Source organism: Megalobrama amblycephala, linkage group LG15, assembly GCF_018812025.1.
Source record: "Megalobrama amblycephala isolate DHTTF-2021 linkage group LG15, ASM1881202v1, whole genome shotgun sequence".
In the NCBI taxonomy this organism is placed as follows: Eukaryota; Metazoa; Chordata; class Actinopteri; order Cypriniformes; family Xenocyprididae; genus Megalobrama; species Megalobrama amblycephala.
In genome coordinates, this window is record NC_063058.1 from 24,217,044 (window position 1) to 24,243,482 (window position 26,439).

The following is a 26,439-nucleotide window of genomic DNA, read 5'->3' on the forward strand; positions in this document are numbered from 1 at the left end:
CTATTGGGGTGTGAGCAAAAACACACTGTTTTTGTGTGTGTCCCTTTAAATGCAAATGAGCTGCTGCTGCTCCAGGTCACCTTTCCAGAAGAGGGCGGAGCTTTAACCCTCTGGAGTCTGAGGCTGATTTGGGGCTTGGAGAAGTTTTGACATGCCCTGACATTTGTGCTTTTTTCAGTTGTTCATAAACATATAAATGACAAAAGTGTCATTACACTGTATTCAGCACAAACTAGGCTACAATAATATGTGAGGAACATGTATGTACATGTTTGTATTTTTGAAGGAATAATGTTTATGCGTGGTTATTGAAAAAACAAAAAACATAGGTCACTGAAATAAGGCCAAAAAAAGTATATTAAATCTGTGTTCACAAGACTTTTGGGTATTGGAGGTTGTAGACTAGAGTTTTTGCTTCAGAATTATGTAAAAATTATGCTGCCTACTCCTTCATATAAAACAATATATTGATTTAGTTTTTGTAAGACACTTTTTGTCAAGAAACACAGTATGCGTGGAGGCGTGAATCTGCATGAATAATGGGCCATTTACATCTGAGAAGACAAAAGAATCACATAATAATGACCTGAAATGACTTGCATATTAATGAGGCCTTTCAGTCAGGTAGGCTGTGAAAAAAACCCTCTGTAATAATGCCTCAGCTCATCATAAACAGCAATACTGTGAAATATTATTACAATTTAAAATAATGGTATTCTATTATATTCTTTAAAATATAATGTATTTCTGTGATGCAAAGTGTCTGAACAATTATGTTACCTCTATGGCATTTCATATAGGCTTTTAGCTTAAAAGCATGCACATTTGGAGAAATATTGATGGATTCTTATATATTTATGTCAGTTTTCTATACTGAGAAGTAATATTTATTGTCATCACTATGAGTGCTGGATACTGTGTTTTCAATTCATACTTGCAGCCGGAGGGCGCTCTCTGTGCACATTTAGTCCACAAATTATTCTAAAGAAGAAGAGGACATTACACAGAAGAGATTACATAAACACAGAATGTTTGTTTTCGATTTGACTTGCACGATTTAAAACCTGACATTTCAACGTTTCTTTAGACGTAAGTGTCATTTTTTTTGTCATTAGTATTCATAAGTTACAGTTCATTTTCTGAGAACTATCAGATTGGACTTCGTTCAGAGGGAGATGAGAGATCACGCATCATGTTAGTTTTCTTTATTTTACAAAAAGCACAACATTGTGTTTTTACTCTGAGTGAACACAAATAAAAGAAGACATTCTATAGTTTCAATTGATATATTTCTTATGTCTCTATGACAAGAAATGACAGAGTATTTTAAGTCTGTTTTGCTGCAATGTGAAAAAAATCCTGCAAAACGCGCCGGCGCGTTTTCAGACCTCAGGGAGTTAACAGCTCGTGCTTTGGTTTCTCAACAACAACAAAGGTGGAGAATCTCACGCAGCCAAAATGATGATTGTCAATAACGGTGTTCAGCCTTACATTGTTCAAACCGGAGTCGACACTTTTAGAAAGCATCTGGACATTTCTGAATGGTTAGTGGATAAATTTATGTAGTTGCTGTGGAGTTGATTCAACTCATCGACTAGCATGTGCCGTCATTTTGTGCAAATCCAGCATTGAATTGACCCTTGTTTGTGAAGCAGTCAGGCGTAAAATGACGGCATGGCAATAACACTCGACTACAACAACTCTTCCTCTTCTCTAAAACTGGTACACCGTTGTCGCTTGCGAAAACAAAATGTGGGTGGAAACATGCAGATTAAGAGGCGGTAATATTATAATAAGTTCCCCATCCTACGTCACCAGAGAAGCAAAATCTGAGTGGCTTGTTTTTTACTTGCTTGCAGAGAAATGCTTACCAAAACAAAGTTACTGTGTTGTCCTTTTTCACATTTTCTGGGTTGGTAGATCACCGGGGATCCGATTATAGCACTTAAACATGGAAAAAGTCAGATTTTCATTATATGTTCCTTGTAAAGATTACAAAGACAAACATTGTTTGAAACCAGAATAAGATCAGAACATGTTTAAAGAAAGTGAATCAGGTCAGCTGTTAACTTTAAAATGCCCATCTAATTCTTTAAGTGTCTTTTGTTCAGCGTGAGAAGATTTATTATCATGTCTGCCAATCCCACAGAAGCTGTCTAGTTCCAGATCCTGCCAATGTCGTATAATTAATTTAAAACTGGCTGTATAATCCTGGATTGATTCTTTTGTCTGATTGACACCATATTTTAAGCACATATGCTTTTTGATCTGCCGGAATGTATAATAAGTGTGCTAAAAACCTTAACCTGAGACTTTTCAGAACGACTAACCCAGAAAAATCCACAATGTGACCCTTTTCAGTCAGTGAACTGTAAGTCAAGGACTATAAAGTCGTTAGCTATTAATGCTATTAATGGCATAGCACCATGTTAAATACATGAATCTGTTTTAGCACATCAAAATCGTACAGTATACATTTTCAGCAGCAAGGCTACATGGGTCAATGTCAGTATTTTTTTTCTTTTATTTGTTTTATTTATTAATATAACTGCTTGCAGGAAATTGACTAAATTTGGCACACAGATGGAGGACAGTCTGAACATTAACCACAGCAATTCTGGAATCTCTAACTCAATTCTTCTAGTGCTACCAACTGTCCAAATTTGCACTCACGTTTATGCTAATAACTTTTTGAACCATAAATTGTTTCTTCCTCTGATTCAATTGCACCCTATGACGTCAAACCTACTTATTTTTCTCTGAACACATCCTAGATGGTTCGTCAGATCATCTTCAGACCATGCTGTTAAAAACTAAACTTCTTCTCGAATAACGCACTAACGAATCTTAGTATGCCAAACTGGATCAAGGCTATATGTTTGCAACACTTTAGCGTATTAAGACGAATCTTGGTCCATGTCATCACGAGCATGATCTGAAGCGACATGCAGCATTTTGGCACAGCGCCACCTACTGGTCAGGAGAAATGAAAAATGCAGATTTTTGCTTATAACTTCTAAATGTTTTGCCCAAATGATAAAACTGGTCTCTTTTAATTCAGTGCCGTATACCGAGTCGAATGATACCCAATTTTCCAATATCGGCCATTTTGGGTGTTGGCCATTTTGAATTTTGGCATAAAATGCTGTATTTTATGAATGCATTAGCATATCATTTTAAAACTTGGAACTCAGAAAGTTTCAGAACAGCGCCACCTTCTGACTAAAATTTATAATCAAATTAGAAAAAATGCTAATAGCTTTTGATTAATTTTACACATTTGTTTAATGCTTTGAACTAAAAGAAAACCTTGCCTAATCGCTTGGTCAGAAATGGTAACAAAATCTTGATGAATTTAAAAAAATAACATCTTTCTTGTTTAACGTCATTTAAATAAACGAATATTTGAATATATATATAAAATAAGTTTTTATTGCTATACACAATATTAAGCATAAATTATAAGCATTTCATATACGAAATCACAGGGGCACATTTGTTTTTTCTTGTTCATGTTGCTGTGTACAGCATTTACACAAGTAACTCTAATGAACATGTTTGCCTGCTTAATGTGCAATTATTTTGTTGAGCTGCTTGTAATTGCACATTGTTATTGGTATTACTACAGTAATTGATTGTGTCGAAATGTGTAACATGGACAATGTAAAAGGAAAAAGTAAAGCATGACCGACTTTTTTCCTCTTTTCCAGTTGACATCTCACAATAATTCTTTAACCCGCCAGTGAACACAACCACCTTATCATGATTCGGTTTCATCTGCGGATGTACCCGGTCATCCCGGGTCACCTGTCACCCCGAATCACGACCGCCATCCCGCTTAGAGTTCTTAAAACCGTTCCGACCTACTCTTTTAATTCAATAGGTGTTGCTGGCAAACACAGGCTACATTCTCTTCCTCTATCTCTCTCTGGTATTCCCTTTTGACTGCGGAGCCAGTATTTCCCTCAATCCCAGGCTGGCGTCTAACCTTTTCTAGCCTTTTAATATGCAGCGTCGTCTTCTTCAGCATGCCTTCCTGAATGTCACTCTCAATCTCTTCTGACATTTGTGCTGAAGATGCCACATTAGGTGACAAAATGCAACATGCATTACAGCGCTCTTTTAAGACTCTGGTGACAAACACGGAAACCCAAAACTTGCTGATGTGACTCTTAGGCATAAACAAGTGATATTTACAAACAGAACGCTAGATTAAAGCAGTTTGCCTTTGCATTACAGTAGTTTTACCATAAGTAAAGCACAACCAAGTACATTAACACTGAAAACAATGACTATTTAAATTACGGATGCACCAAAATGGAAATTCTGTCTGATAGCCGATACATTTCCAATATTGTAAAATACTTATCTAAACTACAGTATAAAAAAATGATAGATCGGGTGTATAATAAATCAGTACCATAGTGGTTATTGTACTCTAAGAAATAACTGTAAAAAACATTAGGTTAAACAGGTAAAACAGGTAGGTTACTTTCTCAAACGACAAATAGTATTACCCAGACTGCATTGTTTTATGGTATATTACTGTTTCAATGGAAAAACGGTAACAGCTATTGATATTGACTATATAGGATATTTAATTGTCATTTTGTCATTTACATTTTGTCAGTGACATTTTTACATTTAGATTACTTCTGCCTTCTTTTTTAATGTTCATTTAAAGTCTAAAATTAATATAAATTTTTCATACTGTACATTATAATGTTGTGATGCCTAAATTCACTTTATTTAGCATTTAAACAGTTGATTTTTGATTTTTATATTACCCAGAACATTACATTTACATTAAACTTTCATTTTAATATTTGCCACATATTGGGAATTATCGTGCATCAATAATTTAAAAAAATGAACTTTTTTAAACTAATTTTCTTGACCCTTGTAGTATATTTTGTAAAGTATTTTGCAATTTGAAAGATTAAATCAAATATTTATTAAAATGTCATTTTGTCAATGACATTTTTACATTTAGATTACTTCTGCCTTCTTTTTTAATGTTCATTTAAAGTCTAAAATTAATATAAAATTTTCATACTGTACTTTATAATGTTGTGATGCCTAAATTCACTTTATTTAGCATTTAAACAGTTGATTTATTTTTATATTTTTATATTACCCAGAACATTACATTTACATTAAACTTTAATTTTAATATTTGCCACATATTGGCAATTATCGTGCATCAATAATTAAACTTTTTTAAACTAATTTTCTTGACCCTTGTAGTACATTTTGTAACGTATTTTGCAATTTGAAAGATTAAATCAAATATTTATTAAATTTGAAATATAAATTTCTGTATGCTTGTCTGTTTAAAACATATTTAGCATGTATTTGAAATATATTTTTGCCTGAAAAAAAATTATTATTATTATTGCTGTATGAGTCGTATGAGTGTATGAGTATAATTTTAACAAAGTTGTGAATTAATGTAGTATGTTTTTGTTGTCATATTTTTTAGTTATATTACAATATTTTTAATAAATAATTTTATTTAATGAATGAAAACATGGCACAAAACATACAACACCTAAATAACATTCAGGTTTTTGTGTTGAAATACCAACAATTGAGCAAATTCTCACCCCTGGGAATCTTTTTTCACATTACGTTTTTCAAATAATTTCCCCATAGTTCAATATAAAGGCGTGAAGACTCTAACAGAAGGCCGCGGAAACCATTCTAATCCCAAGATCTGTGTTCTGAAGCCCTCAGAAGTCATTTTCAACAGTAGCTTCCATCCGCCCCTCTGGACCAAGTGTTACTATCATCGCTCAGAGCCAGATTTGATCTGGGAATCTTGGGACTGCATGTCCTGTGTACTAATCAGCAAACTAAAAGTGTGGGCCTCTGGCTCGCTGCGAGATCATTTGTTTTCAGGGGAAAGACTGAAACAGCCAACCTGAGCCTGACCAGCCCCACTCCATTACGCTATCACCGAGAGAAAGATAGAGAAGGAGTGCTCTTTTATCATTGTACTATTACTGCATGGACTTTATTGCACACATCACCTCTCTCGCCAGCATTTAGACATGAAAAGCTAAAGAAAATCAGTGGAGCAAGCACACTTTGAGATTTCACAGCCCAACTGTGCCTTAAGTAAGTCTCTAAACCTGAGCCCACTCATTTCAGAATATCTCAGCCATTGAAAATATTCATCCAAATCAATCAGACAACATCTTCAATCTTGATTTGTTTCTTATAAGGCACAGATTTGAGTTGTGTGAAAAAGATAAATTGCCCCTATTAGTGTTGAAGCCAAACCTATGCCCTTGCATATTGTACTTTATCACAACCAATGTTTCTGAAATGCGATCAAGGTTATAGATTATTTAGGTCATAATGGAGGTACTTAGAAATGGATCCGGGATTGGTGTTGGGGGCTTGTATCAGAAAAAAACATCAATGACCTGACCAAAACAGATACTCATCTCCCTGTGGATAACCAGGGCTGTAGATCAGCCCTCTCCAGCTGCCCGAGGATTCAGTCTGCTCCATCTGTGTGATCGGCTGCCAGATAACTGGGCTCTGGAAGTGGTCGATCACATGTTTTTTTTTTTTTTTTTAAAGTGGGACCAGGGCGGAATAACAGACCTCACGTTCTACTTACTGAACACTCTTATATGTGTCCGTCCTGACCAGCGAATAATCTGCAGGTGTGTTTAAAAAGCAAGCTGTTCCCGTTTGACATTATGCTGTCTTAATTTGAGATGGACATGTATAGTCACTTTGCTACTTGCTTGTACGTCAGAATCCTCATATATTGCTTATCCTTGATAATACACAACCCATTTGTTGTTTATATTCTTTATAAATCCCACTAATGTCTTTTACATTGTAGGAGCAGGAAATTGAAAAATATCTGAAGAGCGAATCCAAGGACAGAAGAAAAGACACATAGAGATTTTCAACTGTAAGCTAACAAAACATAGTAGTACAACTGAATGCCTTTGATATTTGACATCATCTCAGTGCCTACATCTATAAGGCATTTCACTGCACACATCAGTGGATCAAAGCAGCCAGGGCTGAGAGATAAAAATCTTTGGCAGTGAAGCCTCTCAGATGAGAGCTGGCCCCTCTCACTGCCGGAACGGCCTGGCTGGGTAAATGGTTCAAGCTGAAACCATCAGAGTCATTATGAAGTCATAATGATGGCTGGTGATGTAAGATGTGATTCTCTCCAGAGCACAATAGACAAAGCTTTGCCATCACAGGAATAAATTACATTTTAAATTAAAATAGAAAACAATTATTTTAAACCATAATAATATGTCACAATTTTGCTGTATTTTTTATTAAAAATGCAGTCTAAGTGAGCAGAAGTCATCTTACCGACCACAAACTGAATGCTATAGTACCATCCATCCATCCGTCTGTCCACCTGTCTGTCCATTCATCCATCCATCCATCCATTCAACCAACCAACCAACCAACCAACTGTCCATACATCCGTCTGTCTGTCCGTCCGTCCGTCCATCCTCCATCCATCCATCCATCCATCCATCAATTTATTCATTTTATCCATCCATCCATTAATTCATTTCGTTCGTCCAGCCAACCAACCAACCGTCCATCCATCCATCCATCCATCCATCCATCCATCCATCCATCCATCCATTTTGTCCCTCCATTCAACCAACCAACCAATTATCATCCATCCATCCATCCATACATACATCTTGTCTGTCAGTCAGTCTGTCCATCCATCCATTTATTCATTTGTCCATCCATCCATCCATCCATCCATCCATCCATCCAACCAACTGTCCATTCATCCGTCTGTCTGTCCGTCCTTCTATCCATCCAACCATTCATTTGTCCATTCATCCATCCATCCATCCATCCATCCATTAATTCATTTCGTTCATCCATCCAACCAACCAACCATCCATCCACCCATACATACATACATCTTGTCTGTCAGTCTGTCCATCCATCCATTTATTCATTTGCCCATCCATCCATCCAACCAACCATCCATCCATCCAACCAACTGTCCATTCATCCGTCTGTCCGTCCGTCCTTCCATCCATCCATCCATCCATCCATCCATCCATCAATTTATTCATTTTATCCATCATCCATTAATTCATTTCATTCGTCCATCCAACCAACCAACCATCCATCCATCCATCCATCCATCCATCCATCCATCCATCCATCCATTCATTTTGTCCCTCCATCCAACCAACCAACCAACCAACCAATTATCATCCATCCATCCATCCATCCATCCATCTTGTCTGTCAGTCTGTCCAGCCATCCATTTATTCATTTGTCCATCCATCACTCTATCCATCCATCCATCCATCCACCCATCCATCCATCCATCCATCCATCCATCCATCCATCCATCCATCTTGTCCCTCCATCCAACCAACCAACCAACCAACCAACCAACCAATTGTCATCCATCCATCCATCCATCCATCTTGTCTGTCAGTCTGGCCAGCCATCCATTTATTAATTTGTCCATCCATCACTCTATCCATCCATTCATTTGTCCATCTGTCCATCATCACTCCATCCATCCATTCATTCGTCCATCTGTCAATCCATTTATTCATTTGTCCATCTGTCTGTCCAGCCATCCATCCAAGCATCCGTTCCTCCGTCCGTCCATCCATCTTGTCCGTCAGTCTGTCTGTCCATCCATTTATTTATTGATTTGTCCATCCATCACTCCATCCATCCATTGATTTGTCCATCTGTCCATCCATTTATTCATTTGTCCATCACTCCATCCATCCATTCATTTGTCCATTTGTCCATCAATTTATTCATTTGTCCATCCATCAGTCCATTCATTTGTCCGTCTGTCCATCAATTTATTCATTTGTCCATCCACCACTCCATCCATCCATTCAGTTGTCAATCCATCACTCCGTCCATGCATTCATTTGTCCATCTGTCCATCCATTTATTCATTTCTCCATCTGTCCATCAATTTATTAATTTGTCCATCCACCACTCCGTCCATCCATTCATTTGTCCATCTGTCCATCCATTTATTAATTTCTCCATCTGTCCATCAATTTATTCATTTGTCCATCCATCACTCCATTCATTTGTCCATCTGTCCATCAATTTATTCATTTGTCCATCCACCACTCCATCCATCCATTCATTTGTCCATCTGTCCATCCATCCATTCATTTGTCCATCTGTCCATCCATTTATTAATTTCTCCATCTGTCCATCAATTTATTCATTTGTCCATCCATCACTCCATTCATTTGTCCGTCTGTCCATCAATTTATTCATTTGTCCATCCATCACTCCATCCATCCATTGATTTGTCCATCTGTCCATCCATTTATTCATTTGTCCATCACTCCATCCATCCATTCATTTGTCCATCAATTTATTCATTTGTCCATCCATCACTCCATTCATTTGTCCATCTGTCCATCAATTTATTCATTTGCCCATCCACCACTCCATCCATCCATTCAGTTGTCAATCCATCACTCCATCCATCCATTCATTTGTCCATCTGTCCACCCATTTATTCATTTCTCCATCTGTCCATCAATTTATTAATTTGTCCATCCACCACTCCGTCCATCCATTCATTTGTCCATCTGTCCATCCATTATTAATTTCTCCATCTGTCCATCAATTTATTAATTTGTCCATCCACCACTCCATCCATCCACTCATTTGTCCATCTGTCCATCCATTTATTAATTTTTCCATCTGTCCATCAATTTATTCATTTGTCCATCTGTCCATCAATTTATTAATTTGTCCATGTCTCCATCAATTTATTCATTTGTCCATCCACCACCCCGTCCATCCATTCATTTGTCCATCTGTCCATCCATTTATTCATTTGTCCATCTGTCCATCAATTTATTCATTTGTCCATCCATCACTCCATCCATCCATCCATTTGTCCATCTGTCCATCAATTTATTCATTTGTCAATCCATCACTCCATCCATCCATTCATTTGTCCATCTGTCCACCCATTTATTCATTTCTCCATCTGTCCATCAATTTATTAATTTGTCCATCCACCACTCCGTCCATCCATTAATTTGTCCATCTGTCCATCCATTTATTCATTTCTCCATCTGTCCATCAATTTATTAATTTGTCCATCCACCACTCCATCCATCCACTCATTTGTCCATCTGTCCATCCATTTATTAATTTTTCCATCTGTCCATCAATTTATTCATTTGTCCATCCACCACTCCATCCATCCACTCATTTGTCCATCTGTCCATCCATTTATTAATTTTTCCATCTGTCCATCAATTTATTCATTTGTCCATCTGTCCATCAATTTATTAATTTGTCCATGTCTCCATCAATTTATTCATTTGTCCATCCACCACTCCGTCCATCCATTCATTTGTCCATCTGTCCATCCATTTATTCATTTGTCCATCTGTCCATCAATTTATTCATTTGTCCATCCATCACTCCATCCACCCATTCATTTGTCCATCTGTCCATCAATTTATTCATTTGCCTATCCATCACTCCACCCATGCATTCATTTGTCCATCTGTCCATCCATTTATTCATTTGTCCATCTGTCCATCCAACCAACCAACCAACCAACCAACCAACCAACCAACCAACCAACCAACTAACCAACCATCCAAATGAAATTATTTTTGCATACTTCCTGTAGTAAACCAGGTGATAAAAGGCAGTGCATTCCAATCAGCATGCTCAATTCATTCCTAATGTCTCAAAATATAGTTCTGTCTTGATAATGCTGACTTGTAGGAGCACAATCTCAGTAAACTTCTGAAATAATGATATCTTTAATTTACTGAATGAAGTCATTACAATTTTCTGAGCAACTTCAGGGTATGCGCTATTATTCACAAAAAAACAATAACATAAAAAAATTATCTTCATGATGTTCTTAGAAGCGTTAAGCATTAAGCTAATTAGAACAAACAATCAAACCAAATAATTGGAGTTGGTACATTGGAGCATTTGGAGTCTGAAAAAAAAAAATTCCCACAGGACATTGAAAATAGTGAGATATATACAAGCTATTGCAGCCTCCCTAGCTAATTATCTCAATTGGTATAAGGGGCGGAAAAAACTCATTTCATAGAGGGTTTCGCCCATGTCAGTGCTTAGTGTTTCCTTCCTGTTGCAATACAACGGCTTTGTACAAGATGTCACAACTTAATAGAATCGGTTGGATGATGTGAACGTTAATAAGGCTACACTGAGGTGTTAATGAGGTTGAACACGGCACAGGAAGGCCAACAACTTTAAAAATGGACACTGCCGGAGGGCTGCTTCCCTCAGGAGGGGCTGACTAACTATATTCTGATAAAGATTGTGTGGCTGATGGAAGCTAAATTGCTCAGGTTGCTCTTTCATAGCTCAGGAGAATTCATGGAGTCCTCAGTTACATTCGGATCAAACTTTTCTCAGATCATTCAGAACTTTTCTCCTAAAATTCCACTGAGGATATGAAAATGGACACAAATGAGATATTCGGTGATGTTCAGGAAAAGTAGAGCATTATGAATGAATGTGGATAGCTTAGAGCATATAAGTTGATTTTAAAAGTGCTGGATGAGAAATGTTTGAGTTCATATTGAGACGATTATCATGGAAAATTATACGGTTTTGACATCTAGAAGACAGGTGAGATCATTTGATATATTTAAACAACTGTCTCCTTTACTTCTATTTTCGTTTATCATAAGTAATTTTAGGAGAAACATCTGAGACAAAGTTGAAACTTAAATGAAAGTGAGAGCTTCATTAAGTCTCCTAACTTCCTGAAGAGACACAAATGAGAAATATTGTTCTCAGGAGAAACATCTGAGAAGCAGGAAACAAAAGTCTCCTTATGCTGTCCTGCTGACTTTTATTGCAGATACTGGTGGAAAATCTGAGCACAGTTTTGACATCTAGAAGAGAAACATGTGAGATCACCTGAGTCTTTTTCTCAGGAGAAACATCTCAGAAGTGGCTCTTCATTTAATCTTGTTGCTGTAAAGGAGAAACACTTAAGATATGAATGAGATTCGAGAGCTTTGTTAAGTCTACTAACTGAGGAGACACATGTGAGAAATTGTTTCTCTGGAGAAACATCTTAGAAGTTGGTGGCACTTCATTTAATCTCGTTTCTGTCAAGGAGAATCATTTGAGATATTAAGGAGATTTAATTTCCTATGAGTGAACTCAAAAATGTACTTTTAAGACTAAATAATCTGGATGATGCTCTCTAAATTAAAAGGTTAGTTCACCCAAAAATGAAAATTCTGTCATTACTCACCTTCATGACGTTCCACACCCGTAAGACCTTCGTTCATCTTCGGAACACAAATGAAGATAAAATCCGATGGCTCAGTGAGACCTCCATTGCTAGCAAGATAATTAACACTTTCAAATGCACAAAAAGGTACTAAAACATATTTAAAACAGTTCATGTGACTACAGTGGTTCAACCGTAACGTTATGAAGCGACTAGAATGCTTTTTTTTTGTAATAACTACTTTATTCAACAATATCTAGTGATGGGTGATTTCAAAACACTGCTTCATGAAGCTTCGAAGCCTTACAAATCTTTTGTTTCAAATCAGTGGTTCAGAGCGTGTATCAAACTGCCAAACCCTAACCTTTCTATTTTCACTTATCCGAAGGAATTTTAAGAGAAGCATCTGAGATAAAGTGAGAGTTCCATTTAGTTTCCTAACTATGAAACAACACAATTTGTCCTAAAATGTTAGACATTCCATTGCAAAATGGACAAAATTTGTCCATTTTATTTATTTATTTATTTATTTTGGAAGTCTAGAGACACATTCTCAAAAGAAACATCTCAGGACTTTTGCAAAAGTCTCCATTTGCTCTCTGTTTGAGCAGAATGTTGTGTTGTCTAGAAGAAGCAATTGAGATCTCGACCATGTTGCGGCCTTTCAAAATCAGGTTGTTTGCTTGTATTTTTTATAGACGCATCCAGTCAGCGAAAACCGCATGCGTGATTAAGCAGTCATCCCTCACAGCTGTCTCCACATCAGTGAAGCGGTTGCCAAGGCAAAGCAGAGGATCAGACAGCAGGTGCGTTCTGAACAACAGCCACCGGCTCTTGTTAGGCTTTCTTAAGTGGCGGGAGGTCGGAATGGCGTCTCTTGTTGTATCTTCTGAGGCTGTCCTTCCCATTGCGGCTCCACCGGCGAGTAATTAACAGCTCACCTTTCCAGCCCAACAGACTCGTACTGGTTTCCAGCAGAGGCGGGAAGGTAATTAGACAGGGAACGGGGTTGGAAGAAGGCAAGGCATGGCTCCTACGTACCACCACATACGGGCAGGAAGTCACATGCAGGCAGCGAATGCAACTGTAACCGTGATAAACATTGGATTAAGAGATGAGTCATAGGAAAACTCAGAAATGTACACATAAAAATAAGAAAAATCTGCATCAAGGAGTTTGATGACATGTTGGGAAGTGTTCAATTTTTTTTTTTTTTAAAGTAGTTAGTCAGTTAGTCCCCCCATTGACTACTATAGTATTTATTTTTCCTACTATGGTAGTAAATGGGGGATGAGATCTGTTTGGTTACTGACATTCTTCCAAATATCTTCCTTTATGTTCAGCAGTACAAAGAAATTCATACAGGTTTGGAACTACTTGAGGGTGAGAATGAAAATGAAACAAATAATGGAAATAAATAAAGGAAAACAAATGCTGTCATCATAGTTGCTGTCATTGTAGAGAAAGGACGCAAGCTCAGTAATTAGACGGCACCTTCAGAGCTTCATTATTGTCGGCTGTGTGCCGGTACAGTACAGCGTCTCTTCAAAAACATCTAAAGTACAGATCACACATCCTTCTGTTCTTCACTCAAACCTGCAGGTTACTTCAGCACTGGCCTGTCCTTGAGTTCCCAAGATTCCCTTTCATTCCGTGTCAGTGAAAGAGAGCCACGTGAATACCATTTAAGGTCCATATAAAACCCCCGGCTTTTTAAATGTAAATGCGTTTCTGTTGATGGAGCTCTCACATATGTATGAATTGAAAACCACGAGATGAGGTTTCATTTATGTGTAGTTTTCACATCCTGAACTATGTTACCATGGCAATGAAAATATTTATGATGGCAGGAAAGCGTTATGCAGACCAATCCAAGCTGTGTTTAAACCAAGGAGGCCTGGTGAAACCTATCCGTTAACATTTTCATTCATCTCCATGACTGTTGCGTGACTAGATCCTCCAGAAATCCCTCAGAGCTACTTGAAATTCTGCTGACAGGTTGTTGTTGTTTTTTTGTCGTGTTGTTCAGTCATAATTCAGAGGCCATGCCTTCTCTTCCACTGTTGGGTTTTTCAGGCATTTCCTGAGGTTTTTGTCCACTTATTTACCACCCTTTTATTAGAACAAATTTTGGCCTAATTAAGGTTCTTTATTAGCATTGATGGTTCTATGAAGAACCTTTCCATTGCATATAGTGGAAGAAGGTTCTTTAGATTTTTTTATTAAATGTTCTTCACACTACACTCAAAATATCTAGTTTAATCATAAAACATTTAAAAATCTGGTTCAGTGTTTTTTGTAGGCTAGTCCTGCAGTGCTCTATCAGAGTTCCTGATAGAAACCCTCCACCTCCCCCAGCTCCACCTGCCTAGATCTACTACGCGATTTAGATTAGAAAACTTTATTAATCCCTGTAAGGGGAAACTAGATATTGAACTGAGACTGAACTGATTTAGGTATATCTATTTCTGTGTATCTATTAGCAGTAGCAAGTCCATAGTTGCTCTGCAGCAGTGTAGCAGATCTGGTCCCCCAAGACCAAATACATTAACATTGCCATATTCATTAACATTCTAAAATTGTTTAGAGAGTTGTCATGATTGCACTAAATGGTCCGAAAAAGTTTTTTTTGCAGTCATGCCATAGAAGAACCATTTTTGGTTCCATGGAACCTTTCATTGAACAGTTCTTAAAAGAACCATTTTTTTCTTAGTGTGAAGAACCCTTTTCCACTATAGAGAATCTTTTGTGGAATGCAAAGGTTCTATGGATGTTAAAGATTTTTCATGGATTTTTCACATCAATGGCAATAAAGAACCTTTATTTTTAACAGTGTAAAAAAAAAAAAAATCTTTTAAGAACTGTTCTGTGAAAGGTTCTTTGGGGAACCAAACATCATTATTCTATGGCATTGCTGCAAAAACCCTTTTGGAATGATTTGTTCCTTACTTTTGTCTTTGGAGTGAAACAAACACGATGACTGACTGACTGGCACAGCAGACAGCTCTTTTCTGTCCAGTTGAATAACTGCTAAACAGGGCTGTTTTTGGAACGACTAACAGGTAAAAACCCACAAGCAGATGCTACATCAGTGGAATGGCGGATCCGTCTCAGATTAATGCATCAAGAGAGGGATTTAACCTTGAGAAGTGCCTCAGATCGACCGTGGTTCAAAGGCCCTGACAAAATGACTAGCAGTCAGTTGTTTTAGACAACATCAAGTTGCCAAGAAACATATCATTTTATTGAGTAATAATAGTCAGACTTAAGATGTCATTTTAAAGGAACACATTATTTTTGCCTCGTAGTAACTGTGGCACTGATTTGGGTGTTTTATTCAACAACTACGTGCCCTTTTAACCCTCTGGAGTCTGAGGCTGATTTGGGGCCTGGAGAAGTTTTGACATGCCCTGACATTTGTGCTTTTTTCAGTTGTTCATAAACATATTAATGACACAAGTGTCATTACACTGTATTCAGCACAAACTAGGCTACCATAATATGTGAGGAACATGTGTGTACATGTTTGTGTTTTTGAAGGAATAACGTTTATGCGTGGTTACTGAAAAAACAAAAAACTTAAGTCACTGATATAAGGCCAATAAAAGTATATTAAATCTGTGTTCACAAGACTTTGGGGTATTGAAGGTTGTAGACTAGAGTTTTTGCTTCAAAATTATGTAAAAATTATGCTGACTACTCTTTCATTTATAACAATATACTGATTTAGTTTTTGTAAGACACTTTTTGCCAAGAAACACGGTATGCGAGGAGGCGTGAATCTCCATGAATAATGGCTCATTCTCACCTGTGAAGACAAAAGAATTGAATAGTAATGACCTGAAAAGACTTGCATATTAATGAGGCATTTCAGTCAGGTAGGCTGTGAAAAAAAACTTCTGTGATGTCTCAAGCTCATCATGGTATATGAAACATACAGAAAAATTTTATTACAATATAAAATAATGGTTTTATATTATACTTTAAAATATAATGTATTTCTGTGATGCAAAGAGTCTGAATATAGGCTTTTAGTTTAAAAGCATGCACATTTGGAGAAATATAGGATTCTCATATGTTTATGTCAATTTTCTATACAGAGGAGTTATTTTTTATTTAATATTCATTGTTATCTCTATGAGCGCTGGGTGTTTGCAATTCATACTGCAGCCGGAGGGCGCTCTGTGCATTTTAGTCCACAAATTCACCTAAGAAGAAGACGATATTCCATGAATGGTGTTTACCAATTCATACTACAGCCGGAGGGCGCTAAAGAAACAAAAACTCACTTAAAACTTATCAATAGAAGAAAACAAACAGGAATTTACTGAATGTCTTCCAGAGATCGCTAACCATGGCTTTTTCATCCAGATAAACAATTTTCAAGGCAATAAATACACGATTGAGATGATGAATGCATGTGTTGTCTCTGAATTTGCCTGTGAATAGCGCTGGCTCCGTGGGTGTGGCCGCATTAGTGGGTAATGAGCTGAATCACGGACTTCTGACATGGCTCTCTTTTCATACAGATTACATAAACACAGAATGTTTGTTTTCGATTTGACTTGCACGATTTAAAACCTGACATTTCAACGTTTTGTTAGACATAAGTATGAATTTTTTGTGATTAGTATTCACTAAGTTACACTTCATTTTCTGAGAACTATCAGATTGGACTTCGTTCAGAGGGAGATGAGAGATCACGCATCATGTTAGTTTTCTTTATTTTACAAAAAGCACAACATTTTGTTTTTACTCTGAGTGTATACAAATAAAAGGAGATATTCTATAGTTTCAATTGATGTATTACTTATGTCTCTATGACAAAAAATGACAGAGTATTTTAAGTCTGTTTTGCTGCAATGTGAAAAAAAACCTCAGAGTGTTAAATGAACAGATTTCAGATGTTTTTACAATTGTGACCCGTGCTGGCAAAATGAGTCGGGATTCGCATGAGCTAAACAAGTCAAAAATGTCTATTTTGGTCAAATTTGAGGTTTTCACAAAAATGAGTTCATTAAGCCCTCATCTAGCAATCCAAATGCTTCAAATAGCAATTAAACTAAAAGTATCTTTATTTGTCTGTTTTCTGAGAGGAGTACCTTTCCTTTGTCCATGAAAAATGTTGTTTTTCTCTGCTTGCTTCACCACTCGCACTTCCCCTCAGCAACTTTCTCATTAGTCCAAGTTTGGTATCATTTTAAAGCGCAGCATTCCAACTTCGTGAATATTCATAGTAATTTTTTTGATGACATGAGTCTGAATCAATGAAATGTGATTTTCAAACTCATGCTGATGAAAACAAATCGATCTTACTCATCCTGACTGACAGATCTGAAGCGCGCACACAAAGACGTCTCAGAGCGCAATCCCTATATACACATTACAGTACTATATTGAAGTAAAATATTGAAAAAAAGATGAATACATACAGTGCTCAGAGTAAATGAGTACACCCCCTTTGAAAATTTACATTTTAGACAATATCTCAATGAACAAAAAACAATTTCCAAAATGTTGACAAGACTAAATTTTATATAACATCTGTTTAATTTATAACATGAAAGTAAGGTTAATAATATAACTTAAAGAACAAAATTTTCAGTTTTTCTCAAATTAGGGTGATGCAAAAATGAGTACACCCCACTGAAAGTCTCAAAATGTAGATTACAAAATGTCAAATTTAACAAGAATTCAACCACCGGTGAGTCTTAATTATTCATTACACAGGTGTCCAGCAGACAGTTGACTATAAAAGGGTGTAAAACCCATTTCATGCCGTCAGCAATGGCACCACATGGAAAAGAAATGTCACAAAACCTGAGAAAGAAAATAATGTCTTTACACCAGAAAGTTGAAGACTACAAGAAGATAAGCAAAGCTTTACTTATCAGTCAGAATACTGTAGCAAAAGTGGTACAAAAATTTAAAAAAAAAAGATGAAACTGCAACCATCTCACAGAGACGTCCAGGTCGTCCTCGACAGAAGCGTCTTCTGATGAGAAGGGTTGAAGAAAATCGGCATGCAAGTTCACTGCAGTTATCTAAAGAAGTAGAAAGCCAAACTGGGGTGACTATTTCCCATGACACAATACGACACACACTGCAGAGGAATGGCATGCATGGGTAACGTTGACGAAAGAAGCCTTTCCTAAAGCCCAGGCACAAAAAAGCCCGCCTGGAGTTTGCCCATGCTGACAAAGATGAAGACTACTGGGACTTTATACTCTGGAGTGATCAGACCAAGATTAATGTTTTTGGAACTGATGGCTTAAAAACGGTATGGCATCGCAAAGGTGAGGAATACAAAGAAAAATGCATGGTGCCTACAGTGAAACATGGTGGTGGCAGTGTCCTTATGTGGGGCTGCATTTCATTGATGGCATCACGAATTCACAGATGTACTGCTCTATACTGAAAGAGAAGATGCTACCATCACTCTGTGCCCTTGGTCGTCGTGCACTTTTCCAACACGACAATGATCCTGAACACACATCTAAGGCAACTGTTGGATTTCTGAAGAAGAACAAGGTGAAGGTGATTCAGTGGCTCCTGATCTGAACCCAATCGAACACCTATGGGGAATTCTGAAGAGACAAGTTGAGCATCACTCTCCATCCAGCATCCAGTCTCTAAAAGAGCTCATTCTTGAAGAATGGAAAAAGATAGATGTTGCGTAATGTCGCCAACTTGTTCATCATGCCTGGAAGACTTGATGCTGTCATTAAAAATCATGGAGGCCATACAAAATACTAGATGTAGTAGTTTTTGTTGTGGGGTGTACTCATTTTTGCATCACCCTAATTGGAGTAGGCCTATTTGGTTTTGATGAGGTGTGTGCCAAATTAGCTGTTGCAAGGTGATTTTGTTTTGGAACCTTCAGAAAACTTTAACTCTAAAATTGACTTTGCTGACACTCAATCTTTTTTTTTTTGTTGCCAGATTCAACAAATTATACATCATTTTGAAGGTCTTTTTTAAAAGAGATTGCAAATTTTACTCATTTTGCCAGCACAAGTCACAATTTTTATTATATTAAGGACAAATTTTAAATATCATATCAATACCCTTATATTTTTGTGAAACTTTGTGAAGATTTTATTTTATTACCCTTATCCACACCCACTAAATATATAATAATAATCCATCATAAAAATAGTATCACATTTTAAAAGCAATAATAATCCAATAAAGAGAGAAATAAAGCATTTAAATATGTATTATGCTAAAATTGAAAATCAGTTTTTTGCAAATTTAGTTCTGTTGTAATTTCCACCCTGCTTTATGGAAATTAGTACTAGTAGTATTTAGTTACCTTGGAAACAAAAGTCTTATGCTTAATATGAAATATGAGACATGATGTGTAAAGAAAACAAACATCACTCATTTCCATTTTTAAACCCGTTACAAGAATTGACGGAAACTAAAAAATGACAGTTCATCTGTGATGTGTGCTTGTACACTCTTGGACCGTGTTAGCATATAAAAATAGAATTTGAATTGTTGATTTGAATTGTCAAATTGTTGAATGTTATTTTTAAGAAGTCCACAGAGCCAAAATTAGTCAGAGAAACAGTAGTCTTTTAGAGATTCTACACCAAGTTTCTCGTCAATGTCCTTGTGAGTTTCTGTCATCACCATTGCTGATTGAGAGAATGAGAGGGATCGTAACATGGGCCACTCCTCTATTCCATTTGAGGTCTGATTTAAAGCCTGTTGTTTTTATACCCATAAATACCCTGAGTACGGGAGTGCACAATGCTTTATTGGCCAGTGCTGCTCTTCACCGGCAAAGCTTTACAAGGGAATGGGTGTCAAATAAACCTAGTAATATACCGACCTTCCCCATAACTGTTGAGAGGCCATCTTTTGTGCTTTTAATTTATCTCATTCAATGTACTGCGGCAGAACAAATTCTTCTTAAGTGACTGAGAGTGACGGACAAGCGCAAGAGATATTCTTCTCTTTGAAATTGATACGATTCTTAGAAAGCAGACTGGGTTTGATAATAATCAGAAGCGTTATGGTGGTTTTTATTAGGTGTTTATTGTCTAGAGAAATCTACCCATTTGCATGGAGATAAATGCTTTTTGGCAGCAGAATGGTGTAGTTATGGCATCTACCAGCTAACCAGCCAAACTTAACCCCTTTTGCTACTTATTGTTTTCCTTAAAAGAGGAACAATGTGATAATATGCTATACCTACCAAGTACATAACTACTGACAATAAATAATTTTAATGTACTGTTAGCCCTTGTCTTTGTACCATTAAAACATCCTGCCAGTTTCATAGCTTCCTCATTATAAATAAAGCATTTATTTAATCAAGCTCAAAAAACAGCTCGTTTTGATATTGGGTGACCTGTGACGTCATACGGGCAAATACATTTGCATATAACTGCCTCCAGAGTAAGACATCGTCGAATAGTTAATCATCATTGCACCACTGGCTCCGCCCACTGGCGTTCAATTTACCTGCACTGTTTGTGAGCATAAAGAAAGCATCAAAAGCAAATAGAACCTATTATAATCACTGATGCTGGATACAGTATACAGTTTCTGACATACTCTATGCATTTGAGTCAGAAGTGCCAGAGGAAATTCATCCCGTCTAGGAGGGCTTTTCAATATTTCAATTTTGACAATAGGTTACCCAAACTGAAGGTCTCCTAAAGACAGTTCAGCAACAACAATTTCCACTTCCCTTCTTCTTTTGCATTTCATATCACAAAGTGTCAACACCTTTGGGAAAGGACTCTGAGCAACAAAAGACATTTCGTCAAAATGAGAAACGGCAAAATATGGAGTGACATTTACTGTAACTCTGCTGCTTGTCCTGAAAAACATGTCATTGGGAAAATAGTTGCCCCCTGTGAGGTCAAAGCTGCTTATAGAAATTAAATGCTCATTGCATTTTTTGTCCTTTTCTCAGAAATTCTCCTTCACGTTTCTCAGCATAGAGTGATGGAGTGTTCACTATATGTTTACCCAGTACAAAGACATTCTACAAGAATTGCATCAATGAATTTACTGACAAAGATGTTTATTGAGGATAGGTTTTTGATTTCATCAACAACATTAAAGCAAGCTGAAAACGATGTACCTTGATGTTAATTAAGTCATTTTAAAGTATACTGTTGATGAAAATACTACAAGAAACATGTTTATATTTATGAAATATTTACAACACATTTTTTCATCTTGCACATTTCATTGACAAATCATATTGTTTTGATGTGATGCTAGCTACTAGATTTCAAACATTTTTATGTATGCATATATATATACACAGTCAAGCTCAAAAGTTTACATACCCCTTGCAGAATCTGCAAAATGTTAATTATTTTAACAAAATAAGAGGGATTATGCAAAATGTGTTCTTTTTTATTTAGTACTGTCCTGAATAAGATATTTTGCATAAAATATGTTTACATATAGTCAAAAATTAGCTGAATTTATAAAAATGACCCGTTCAAAAATTTTCATACCCTTGATTCTTATGTTTTGTGATGGTTGTTCATGAGTCTCTTGTTTGTCCTGAACTGCCCAAGATACTTCAGAAAAATCCTTCAGGTCCTGCAAATTCTTCAGTTTTCCAGCATCTTTTGCATATTTGAACCCTTTCCAGCAGCGACTGTGTGATTTTGAGATCCACGTTTTCACACTGAGGACTCAAACACAACTATTAAAAAAGGTTCAAACATTCACTGATGCTCCAGAAGAAAACATGATGCATTAAGAACCAGGGGGTGACAACTTTTAAACTGGAAGAAGATGTCCAAATTTGTAATAGTTGTTTTTGAGTCCCTCAGTCATGCTCAGTGTGAAAACATGGATCTCAAAATCACACAGTCACTGCTGGAAAGGGTTCAAATATGCAAAAGATGCTGGAAAACTGAAGAATTTGCAGGACCTGAAGGATTTTTCTGAAGAATGTTGGGCAGTTCAGGACAAACAAGAGACTCATGAGCAACCATCACAAAACATAAGAACAGTCGTGGATCATCCAGGTAATCACACACAGTATTAAAGGGTTAGTTCACCCAAAAATGAAAATTCTGTCATTTATTACTCATCCTCATGCCGTTTCACACCCGTAAGACCTTTGTTAATCTTCGGAACACAAATTAAGATATTTTAGTTGAAATCCGATGGCTCAGTGAGGCCTTCATAGGGAGCAATGACACTTCCTCTCTCAAGATCCATAAAGGTATTAAAAACATATTTAAATCGGTTCATGTGAGTACAGTGGTTCAATATTAATATTATTAAGTGACGAGAATATTTTTGGTGCGCCAAAAAAACAAAATAACGACTTATATAGTGATGGCCGATTTCAAAACACTGCTTCAGGAAGATTCGGAGCACAAATGAATCAGTAAATCGAATCTGCTGTTCGGAGCGCCAAAGTCACGTGATTTCAGCCGTTGGCAGTTTGACATGCGATCTGAATCATGATTCGACACACTGATTCATTTGTGCTCCGAATCTTCCTGAAGCAGTGTTTTGAAATCGGCCATCACTAAATAAGTCGTTATTTTGTTTTTTTGGCGCTCTAAAAATATTCTCGTCACTTTATAATATTAATATTGAGACACTGTACTCACATGAACTGATTTAAATATGTTTTTAGTATCTTTATGGATCTTGAATGAGGAAATGTCATTGCTCCCTATGGAGGCCTCACGAAGCCATCGGATTTCAACTAAAATATCTTAATTTGTGTTCTGAAGATGAACGAAGGTCTTACGGGTGTGGAACGACATGAGGGTAAGTAATAAATGACAGAATTTTCATTTTTGGGTGAACTAACCCTTTAAGAATTAATGTAAATTTTTGAACGGATCATTTTTTATAAATTCAGCTATTTTTTGACTATATGTAAACATATTTTATGCGAAATATCTTATTCAGGACAGTGCTAAATAAAAAATAACACACATTTTGCATGATCCCTCTTATTTTGTTAAAATAATTAACATTTTGCAGATTCTGCAAGGGGTATGTAAACTTTTGAGCAAAAGGGGTGTGATGAGACAGCTCACGAGACGAGACACGAGATTGAGTTCATGAGAACGAGACAAGATTTTTACACAGAATTTTTAAGATTATCCTCAATGACGAAATACATCAAAAAAGTCTGCAGGTGCATTTGAATAGTTTTAATTCATTTTACTGTAATGAATGTCTTTTCAGTTCTGCTTTCTGAGTATGAATTATCATATGCAGTAAAAGACAACAATACTCACGCACTGTAAAAGGTTTTACCACAAACTCAACTGACTGTCTTCTTTATTGTATGATTTCATACGAGTCTCTTCAGACCTTACTGTACATGAATTATGAGCTTCTACAACTTTTGACCTCCTATTGAAATTGCTTTTGAATGCGCGTTCGCGTTTTACTTTCGCTTTCTATTTTGCGGTCGCATACTCTGTGAATAGGGAGCGGCGGTGCTGAGCATGCATTCTACCAGATAAGACATTTGTCAGACGCTTAGGCGCTGTTGTGCAACATATCTTCTGCCATGGTCTCGTCAGTCATCTCGTCACTTACTCTCGTCACGTGATCAGTGAACTATGATTCCTGCTGCACTACATACAGCTCTGCAGCTCGTGTTGGATGAGCTGGATGGGATTGAAGTGGCGGTATATAACTGAATTAAATGGTTTTTATTTATATAAAAAGCAAAATGACAGTGGAGGCATAATGTAAGCGTAGCAGTGGCATATTATTTCCTAATTTCACACTCCGTCATGGCAATATCGTGAGACAGCTGTTCACCTCGAAGAGAAACACACCTTATATATCAAGTAATCTATTTATTTACTGTAGAAATTTCCAATGTTTTTTTTTCTCCAATGTTTCATGGACCCTCTTTAACCATTGGAACATCTACTGCCATGGTCCAAGAAAATGATTTTACGCAGAGTAACTCTGTGATCATTTGTGCTCTGCTGGTCTGAGCTCTTTGAAGTGCCTCGGCCAGTCGAGCCTAAAATGGGCATTTGTCCTCTCACAAACTGCACATCCTGTAGTCTGACATAATAATTATTCAGATGAAGCGCATTGTATTTTAAATGCTAATTTCTCTTCTTGATTCGCCTGCTGCTGGGTTCAGTGCTGCACAGTGTGACACTGATCTAATCTCTAAACGTTATACGGCAGGTTACTTCACATAGCAGCGGGAAATAGATTGCATCAAACATCTGATTGGATGCTAACTTGGTGACTTAGTTCTCTTTGATTTTAGTGACGACAATATAAATATGTGTCTAACAGTACAAGCTGTGAGTACAAATGTAGGAATCAATGCACTGACTTTTTGAGCTTATGAATGTGACTGGGTTGGTGAAGACAAAGGTGTTTATTTAAGCTGTGGCACTGTAAAAATGTAAGCTGTGAAATTTTAGCTTACCATTTGACGTCAGGTCATCCACTTGTTTTCCTGCCAGTACTGCAGGTAGATAAGATGTTTTTCCTTTAACGTTACATCAAGGGCAAAAAAATAAAATCAAACAGATGAATATGGCCATTTGCGGAATGCAATTTGAAACCAAAGCAAAAACAATTTCAGTCATTTTATGCACGACTGTGCAAGCACTTGCTCTCTCAACTCAATGGTTACAGTGTTTTTTCTCAAATGAATAGAGTCAGCCTTTAAAATTGGTCTTCCATTAGGTGAAAGGACTGGAGAATAGCAGGTACAACCACTGCAATCAGATCCTTTCCTCCATTTTTGCGCATCGAAGCAGGATGTTGCTTTTCAGACGCAGTTTGCCTCCGCTGTATGAGTCGGGTAGTTCACATTTAATGACGTATGATGTGGTGCCACGCTGACCAGTTTGCCTTGACACATTCAAGACACTCGCTGGCATACGGGACACCCTGACCCTACACGTATTATAAACCCATTATGTTGTGGTTAAATTTGTCTAGCACAGTTTCCAAGCCACATATAAGCACTGTAAGAAATGAATCTATAGAATAACAGAAAAGGCACTGGTCATTTTCTGCCAGGACATTGTCCATGTGGAAACTCTTATTTATGTCAAGCTTAACTCCCTCGGGGAGTTTCCACCGCGTTTTTTTTCTAACCAGTGTGAAAGAGACTCAAAATACTCTGTCAATGTTGCACATACAATTAAGAGTTATACACCATTTTAATCTGTGGAATATCTTCTTTTATTTGTGTACACTCAGAGTAACAACAAAATGTTGTGCTTTTTGTAAAATAAAGAAAACTAACATGATGCGTGATCTCTCGTCTCCCTCTGAACGAACTCCAATCTGATAGTTCTCAGAAAATGAACTGTAACTTAGTGAATACTAATCACAAAAAAATGGGACTTATGTCTAAAAAAAACGTTGAAATGTCAGGTTTTAAATTGTGTGAGTCAAATCGAAAACAAATATTCTGTGTTTATGTAATCTGTATGAAAAGAGAGCCATGTCAGAAGTCTGTGATTCAGCTCATTATCCGCTAATGCGGCCACACCCACGGAGCCAGCGCTATTCAGAGGCAAATTCAGTCAATACATGCATACATCGTCTCAATCGTGTATTTATTGTCTTGAAAAGTGTTTTAAGAAACATTACTCCTCTGTATAGAAAATTGACATAAACATATGAGAATCCATCAATATTTCTCCAAATGTGCATGCTTTTAAGCTAAAAGCCTATATGAAATGCCACAGAGGTAACATAATTGTTCAGACACTTTGCATCACAGAAATACATTATATTTTAAAGAATATAGAGCTTTGAGACATGATCACAGAGGGTTTTTTCACAGCCTACCTGTCTGAAAGAGCTCATTATTTATGCAGCTCATTAGAGCTCTTTATGCAATTCTTTTGTCTTCTCAGGTGAGAATCACCCATTATTCATGATGATTCACGCCTCCACGCATACTGTGTTTCTTGACCAAAGATATTTTAGAAAATTTAAATCTCTCTATTGTTTTATATGAACAAGCAGGCAGCATAATTTTTACCTAATTTTGAAGCAAAAACTCTAGTCTACAACCTCAAATACCCAGAAGTCTTGTGAACAAAGATTTAATATATATTTTTTGGCTTTATTTCAGTGACTTAAGTTTTTTGTTTTTTCAATAACCACGCATAAACGTTATTCCTTCAAAAACACAAACATGTACATACATGTTC

The 26,439-nt window shown here is 36.8% G+C and overlaps 1 long non-coding RNA gene across 3 annotated transcripts in view; it reads left to right on the top strand.

Annotated features, from left to right (window-relative positions):
* The window catches only part of LOC125247696, a 49,797-nt gene that overhangs the window by 8,154 nt on the left and 15,204 nt on the right, over nucleotides 1–26,439 (top strand). For 2 of the 3 annotated variants that reach the window (XR_007180150.1, XR_007180148.1), the window contains exons 3-4: nucleotides 6,863–6,934; nucleotides 12,970–13,077. This is a non-coding gene — a long non-coding RNA (uncharacterized LOC125247696). The remainder of the gene's footprint in view (nucleotides 1–6,862; nucleotides 6,935–12,969; nucleotides 13,078–26,439) is intronic. The other variant, XR_007180149.1, reaches the window with a different exon arrangement.